At 40.1% G+C, this 7,431-nt stretch overlaps 1 pseudogene; it reads right to left on the bottom strand.

The window, feature by feature from the left end:
* Nucleotides 1-466: 466 nt before the first annotated feature.
* Nucleotides 467-1,282, bottom strand: LOC131757349 (ferritin heavy chain pseudogene; annotated as a pseudogene).
* Between the last annotated feature and the right edge of the window lie 6,149 nt (nucleotides 1,283-7,431).

Below are 7,431 nucleotides of genomic sequence, written 5' to 3' on the forward strand. Positions count from 1 at the left end.
CATTAATTAGATCCTGACAAATAAAAGGGCATTTTCCCTGGTCTCAGCAGGTTTCCTTAAAAATATTCTGATACTCAATAACTTGTTTCTTTTTGTTGCTGAGTAGTATTCCATGGTATGAATATACCACAGTTTCATTAACCATTCATCCATTGAAGAACATCTGGGTTGTTTCCAATTTGGGGCTGTTACAAATGAAGCTGCTATAAACATTCATGGAAAAAAAATTCTGATACTGAAGATGGGATTCATAACATCATTTTAGTCCACTGAGTAAGAATGCATCTTACAAATGATAAAGATCTCAACTTCCTAATCTTTCGCACAGATTTATTTATCTTTTCAGGGACTAACACCCATTCATCTTTCAATCAAAACCTTTAAAAGAGAATTTTGTTTTAACCTTAGATGATCTATGTTATTATTTTTTTTGGGGGGGGTACTAAATTACTTTATTTGAAGGAATGGTACTAAGGAAAGGACTTGTAGATGTTTCGGTGCAACTTACAGAAAAGGTAAAGGTAACTCAAACATGCATGCACTGCCTTGGTGACCAGGGAAGTCACCCCTGTGGCTACGGGAAGCCAGCCTAAGGCTTAGCTCTCATTATCACTATTTCCCAGGGTGTGCTTGTCAAAGAGATACTGTGCCATGCCAGATTCGGGGGCCCCCATCGTGCGCAAGTTGGTTACGTGGTCACCCAATTCTTTAATGGATTTCACCTGCTCATTCAGATAATGAGTCTCAATGAAGTCACACAAATGGGGGTCATTTTTCTCAGTGGCCAGTTTGTGCAGTGCCAGTAGTGACTGATTCACACTTTTTTCCAAGCGTAGCGCACATTCCATTGCATTCAGCCCATTCTCCCAGTCATCACGGTCTGGTTTCTTGATATCCTGAAGGAAGATTCAGCCACCCCGTTGGTTCTGCAGCTTCATCAGTTTCTCAGCATGTTCCCTCTCCTCACAAGATTGGTGAAGAAAGTATTTGGAAAAGTTCTTCAAAGCCACATCATCGCGGTCAAAATAGTACGACATGGACAGGTAGACGTAGGAGGCGTAGAGCTCCAGGTTGATCTGGCAACCGTTGATGGCAGCCTCCGAGTCCCGGTGGTAGCTCTGGCGCACCTGCGAGGGGGACGCGGTCGTCATGGCGGACGGCTGGGGTGAAGCGGTAGCGGTGGCTGCGCGGCGCTGTAACGGCGGCGGGGACCTTGGGGCTGTCGGAGGGCGCTGTGAGGTGGTGGCGAGGGCTGGCTCTGAGCGGCCGGCCGGAGCTGGGCACGAGCGCCGGGTTCCGTCCAAGTGCTGTTGAAGCAGGAAACCGCGGCGACTCTCCGCGAGGACTGGGGCCGACCCGCGTTATTAATCAACTGTCTTAAATCATCTGTTTAGGAGTTGACTTTTCCACACTACACTTTTCAACCATGATCTTCACAAACACAATTTTAACTAAATTTGCTTTTATGTTTGTATAAGGTAAAAAAATTGCAAGGTCACAAATTTTTCTTCAGAATCTCAGATAAAAACAGTAAAAGTAATTCACATACATTAAAACAAAGCTTATAGTTACAACTTACAACATATGGATGAGTAAACTTTGCCCACCACACTCCCATGGCAAGAGGAAATAGGCATTTGGATTAGGAAGTTCCAAAAATAGAAAGAAAGAAGCTCTCTCTAATACCTCACACATCAATTTTCTCCACAGTTCCCAAGACAAGAAACCCCACAGCTCAACAACACAAGAGAGTTTGGTTTTTTTGTTTGGTTGGTTGGTTTTGTTTTGTTTTTGTGGTACGCGGGCCTCTTACTGTTGTGGCCTCTCCCGTTGAGGAGCACAGGCTCAGCGGCCATGGCTCACGGGCCCAGCCCCTCCGCGGCATGTGGGATCTTCCCGGACCCGGGCACGAACCCGTGTCCCCTGCATCGGCAGGCGGACTCTCAACCACTGCGCCACCAGGGAAGCCCAAGAGAGTTTATTTGAATAAAGAATTTGCTCTCCACACATTTCTAAAATCCTCACTGTCAGAATCATAGGCACATGTGAAAACCAGTGGTAAGTCCATTCTCCTGTCTGAACCTAAATTAGGATCTTTTAAAGCAAGCACCAACAGTAGACATTCCAGGATTCCACAGGCCTAGAGATGAGTCACACAGTTATTCTGCCATCCTTATTGGTTGCCTACCTCTAATTCTACCCCAACCCCCAACCCTTGTTTGGCCCTTGCTAATAGGTAACTGTGTAATTCAGCCATGTGCCTAGTCCCAGGGGAGACAATGACTGCCCCCTGATCTCTAGCTTCTCTAGCATTTAGAGGTGCCCCCAAGATGCAGCTAGAGACAATGAGGCATAAATAAAAGTTTCCTTGAGGAATTCGGTAAATTTTTGCTTTCCTAGTGAAAGAGGATAGATTGGCTGCACTTCTTTCTTTCTTCTGTCAAGATGAACACACTACCTGGCACATAAGCAGACATCTTGTTGTCAAGAGGCAACAAGTATAGAAAGAAGGATCAAAGAAGGAGAGACAATTCTTGCACCGTCTGATGGCAGAGCAGAAGAGGACAAAGCATCCACCAGGTCTCTGAAAATAACCTGAGCAACTGAACCCATACCATAAAAAGCCCATCTCTGGATGTTTTATGAAAAGAATAAATGTATACTATATAGGTCTTTCAGGTGGATGTTCTATTATTTGAAGCTAAATGCATTCACAAGTGATGCAACTTTTATTATTTTCTCACATTTGTCACCTTGATTTTCACACTCTACATTTTTAGATTTTTTTTTTCTATTTTTTCTTTTCAACTGTCTGAGCAAATTCACATCTTTCCTCACTCAACACCCTATGGAGGGCAGCACTGAGGATGGGTTCCTCCAGCTTTAAGGGCTGTTCTAGCCCTTTCCTTCCTCAGGGCATAAGTTACTGAGTGCAGTAAGGAGAGTCACAACTACCTACTTCATTTGAAGTGAGTTTTTTGGTCAGGCCCCACATGAAACATCCAGCTAGAACAATCTGGGAATAGATAATTCTTATAGCAACTTGGAAAACATATGTTTCCTTCTTTGCAATAATGTAAAATGTATCTTTCATGGAAGGGTACACACAAATATTTGTATAGCTTATTAAAAAGAATAATTAACAGAACCATTATAATTTTTTTTTTTCCAAGAGAGAAGAAAAATCATTACCTATAAGTTCAGAGTTAGAAGGAGTCTCCATTCTCTGAAGGGGAATTTGATCAAAGAAGTAAGAGCGGTCTCTCCCCTGATGGGGCCAAAAAGAAGAGCCATATTGTTGAGGGAACTGGCTTCATCAAGGCAAGAGGTAAAAAGCAATGTTCAGTCATTCTAGAGACTTTGCAGACAGTTCAGAACAAAAGGGAGCAACACAGGGGAACAGTGTGACAGGAGAGAGTATCACAGAGCAGGACACCTTCAGATCAGATTAGGGTGTGAGGTCATTGATTCAAATGGCTTCCAAGAAGCCATTTGAGGTCTCAGGGCTTTGACAGCCTATAAGTGCTGTGCTCAGGGGCATGAACGGAGGCCCTCCTTCTCTGTAGGAGTCGTGAAAGCCCTGTGGGAAATCTTAAAATGGAATATGATTATCTCTCTTGTATCCCCCAGTGCCTAGTAAACATGCAAACATTGTGGTAAACTGAAATGAACTTTCTTTAGAGACAATGCCCTTCAAGTTTATATTGTTTCTACTGTATACTTATGTCACTTTCCCAGGGTGAAACAGCTTTATAAGTGTTATGACCTAGTTTTGTTTTCTCCCCACCAGACAGGTGCCTGTGTAGCATGCCTGCTACTGAGAATGGGAAGTGGTGCCATCCAGATAAGTGTCAAATATCTTCATTATTTTATTCAATGTATTCATTCATTCATTTTAGCATTTACTAGGCTTTTAACTACATAAAAACAAAGAAGAAAACAAAAGTGAACACTATCCCACCATCTAGATAGCGATGGAGAAAATTCAAGAGGTAGACAAAGGTATCAAATGAAATTATCAAGTTTCCTCCCTCTCCTCTCTTGCTAACGTTAATCACTGTTAACAGCTTACTATGTTTATATCCAGACCATACTCACCCTCCCCAAAAAACAACAATTTGCTGTACATCTAGCCACGTTCTTGAGATTTACCTAGAGAATGCCAACTTGCTCATCAGCTTTCTAAAGTAAGTACATGCACCCTCAACCGATAACTCCAAATACAAGCATTTCAAGACCTCATGGGACAATACAGCAATCCCAAATTATCCATGTCCTTGAAACTTTGGTTGAACAAAGGGATATTTGTTTGGAGGAGGTAAAATGTATTACCGTCTTTGCGCAATCTTAATTTCTATGCTTACATCAAGGAAGACATGAGGTGATTACAGATTTGAGCTTTTTTATTGCCTTAACCATAAATCATCTTCATCTAGTTGCTTTGTAATCTCACGAGGTCAATGTATATCTTACTGCTAAAGGAAATAGTTATCTTTTAATTAAAATACTGTTTTGAATACTACCCACTAAATCACTCAGCATTCCTCATATAAAGAACTGAGAAATACATTTTCTAACTTATTGCTGGGAGAAACATGACTTCCCCTAAGCAAGAGGTAGACGTCCTCTTTTTTGATAACAAGAATTGTGCTACTGACTGTATCTTTCCAAATTTACTTCTAAGAAACCGAGAGCTAAATTTAAAGGTAATTTATAACAACCTTATAAATCCTTATTACTCGCATATGCATGTTCTTTTTTCCCTTGACTTGATTTTCTACTTTTATTTTTTGTTTTTTCTGGACTTGCCTTTATTATTTCTGCACTAACATTATTTTATTTATGTTCTTATTGCAAATGGCTTTAGTTCCTCCAAAAATAAATAAATAAATAAATAAATAATAAAGCTATAAAATTATATAGATCAGTAGACAAGGATAAATGAATGATAAAACACTGTTTCCCCCACTGAAGTCTATTCTGAGTTTTCTATGTTCTTCTTTCCATCTGCCAATTCCCTACCCTCTCACTGCAGTGGAAGCCAACTAAACATCCCCAAGCTAAGAAAATAAGATCTTTCCCTCGTATAAGTAGCCCTGCCCAGAGTACTCCATTCTACCTTTACAAATAAAATTCCCACTCAAAGAAGACATGGCTCTTGATAAAGTCAAGGAGGAACTTCTGACAATTTGGCCCAAGTTGTTAGATCATGCCAAAAGAGTTAGCAAAATGAAGTTTAAGGGTGAGTTGCTGGGGCCGATCTAGGTTCTGAATAAGCCATGGCACACAGCTCCACAGGGATCATGAAGGTGGTGGAGGAGCCAGTGGATCAGGTCAGGACAGAGATCACCTGGCAGGGAAATGGGACACCCAGTCAGTGTGACTGAGTAACAGGAAATAAGGGAGAGAACTAGAATAAGGAGAATCTGTCCAGGAAAATATATAGGCAGTTACTGTACAATCATAGCCGAAGTTAACTTAATTACAAAGCTCTGAGTGAGAAGCCAATTCCCAGTCTTGGGAAGTAGCACAGCATACTGAAAAGGCAAGCCTGGGTTTGTTTCCCTACTCTGCCACTTAGTAGATGTGAATCATTGAATCTGTCTCAACCTTTCTGATCTCATTATCTTATCTGTAAAAATGTAAATAACAATAATACATATTTACAGGTTATGTAAGGATTTTATCTATGTATAATTAATTCATTTCATAGCCAAGAATAATTTTTGTTGCTTTTTCTTACTCCTAGTAGTATTAATGGTCCTGGATTTGCAGTAAAAACATTAGAAGTGCTTGTTTTGAACTGGAGTAAGAGAGTTGAATCCACTGTCGACCCTTTATTTTACTGGTCATTCTTCAATTGTCTTTGTTAGTAAATGTCTATTTGCTTAACTTAGCTATATTAAAATCTAATAAATAATTCCTGACAAAGAAGGCTCTACTTTGCATATCCTGTAAAAAATAGAAAAACTTGTGCTTGATATTAATGAACAGAGGAATACCACCACTCCCCAAACATTTCCTTCTGATACTGTCCAAACTGACTATTCACAAAATTTATATAGATTTATCCCAACCGACTGGGTTGGGATTCTGTGAGGTTCAGGCTAAGACAACAGGGCTACGAAGACTCAAGGAGTAAGCAAAACTGAAATACAATAGAAAGGGTTTAAAATGAATACACAACCCAAGAAGTTTCTGAGCAAGTCTGAAAATCTAGAATAAGAGTCAGAGATCAAAGACAAATCTAAATGTTGGTGAAAGATAAAAGAGTGTGTTCAGATGAAATCTGACACTAATGGTTGTTAAAATTTGCTTCTATGACTAGGTATCTCTTCTGACTGTGTAGGTGTTGATTTATCTAAAATAGATAGGGTCAAATGAAAAGATATGAATATATGCTTTTATGAACGAAGACCCAATACAAGTAGTCTTTAATTACCATTGTCTCTAAAAACAGCCTGGACTTTTGGAGAAATGACTGATTGCAGACCCAGTGAAGGTAATGTATAACGTGAACATGGAACGTCTTGTTATACCTGAAATTTTTTTTTTTTTTTTTTTTTTTTTTTTGCAGTATGCGGGCCTCTCACTGTAGTGACCTCTCCCGTTGCGAAGCACAGGCTCCGGAGGCATAGGCTCAGCGGCCATGGCTCACGGGCCCAGCCGCTCCAAGGCATGTGGGATCTTCCTGGACCGGGGCACGAACCCGTGTCCCCTGCATCGGCAGGCGGACTCTCAACCACTGCGCCACCAGGGAAGCCCTATACCTGAAATTAAGGAAACTATAAAAGACTTTTGGGGCAAATCAAAAGGACACAGGAATGGCTGCCATTGGCAGAAGATAAGAAAATTTGATAATATCCGTAAGATTATTAATTACAATGAATTGATATACATTAAATATATGTAAATTCACGAGTTCATAATGATTTTTTTAAATAGAAAGAAAAGTCTCATACGTTACTTCCACATCATGCTAGGGAACAACTTCTTTATTTAGAAAGTGGCAACTAAAAGGAAAAATGGAGCATCATCACAGAAAAGCTTCCTCTTTGGGTTTTCAAACAGTAGATGAGGGGAAGTTTTTCTTTACAAAAGTGTCAGCTAATAAGTGAAGAAGAAACAATAAAGTATCATTCTGTTGCAACCACTATGAAGTGATGGATCCAATTTTGACAACCAATAGCCACTAACATCACAAAAAGAGAGATAACCAGTCATTGTGTTACATCCCAATGGAAGGACCCAATACCACCTATGAAGTAGTCTTCCCAAAGAAGTCAAAACTGAAACTGTCCAAAACTGTAGATCTAATTAGTAATTTAGAGGAAATACAAATGTCAAAGAAATGTTTAAATATACCACATGAATGCAACCCACAAAATCCAGACTGTGGGAAATCTATAGGACAAATGACTTGGTTTCTGC

This window comes from Kogia breviceps, chromosome 5, assembly GCF_026419965.1.
Source record: "Kogia breviceps isolate mKogBre1 chromosome 5, mKogBre1 haplotype 1, whole genome shotgun sequence".
Taxonomy (NCBI): Eukaryota; Metazoa; Chordata; class Mammalia; order Artiodactyla; family Physeteridae; genus Kogia; species Kogia breviceps.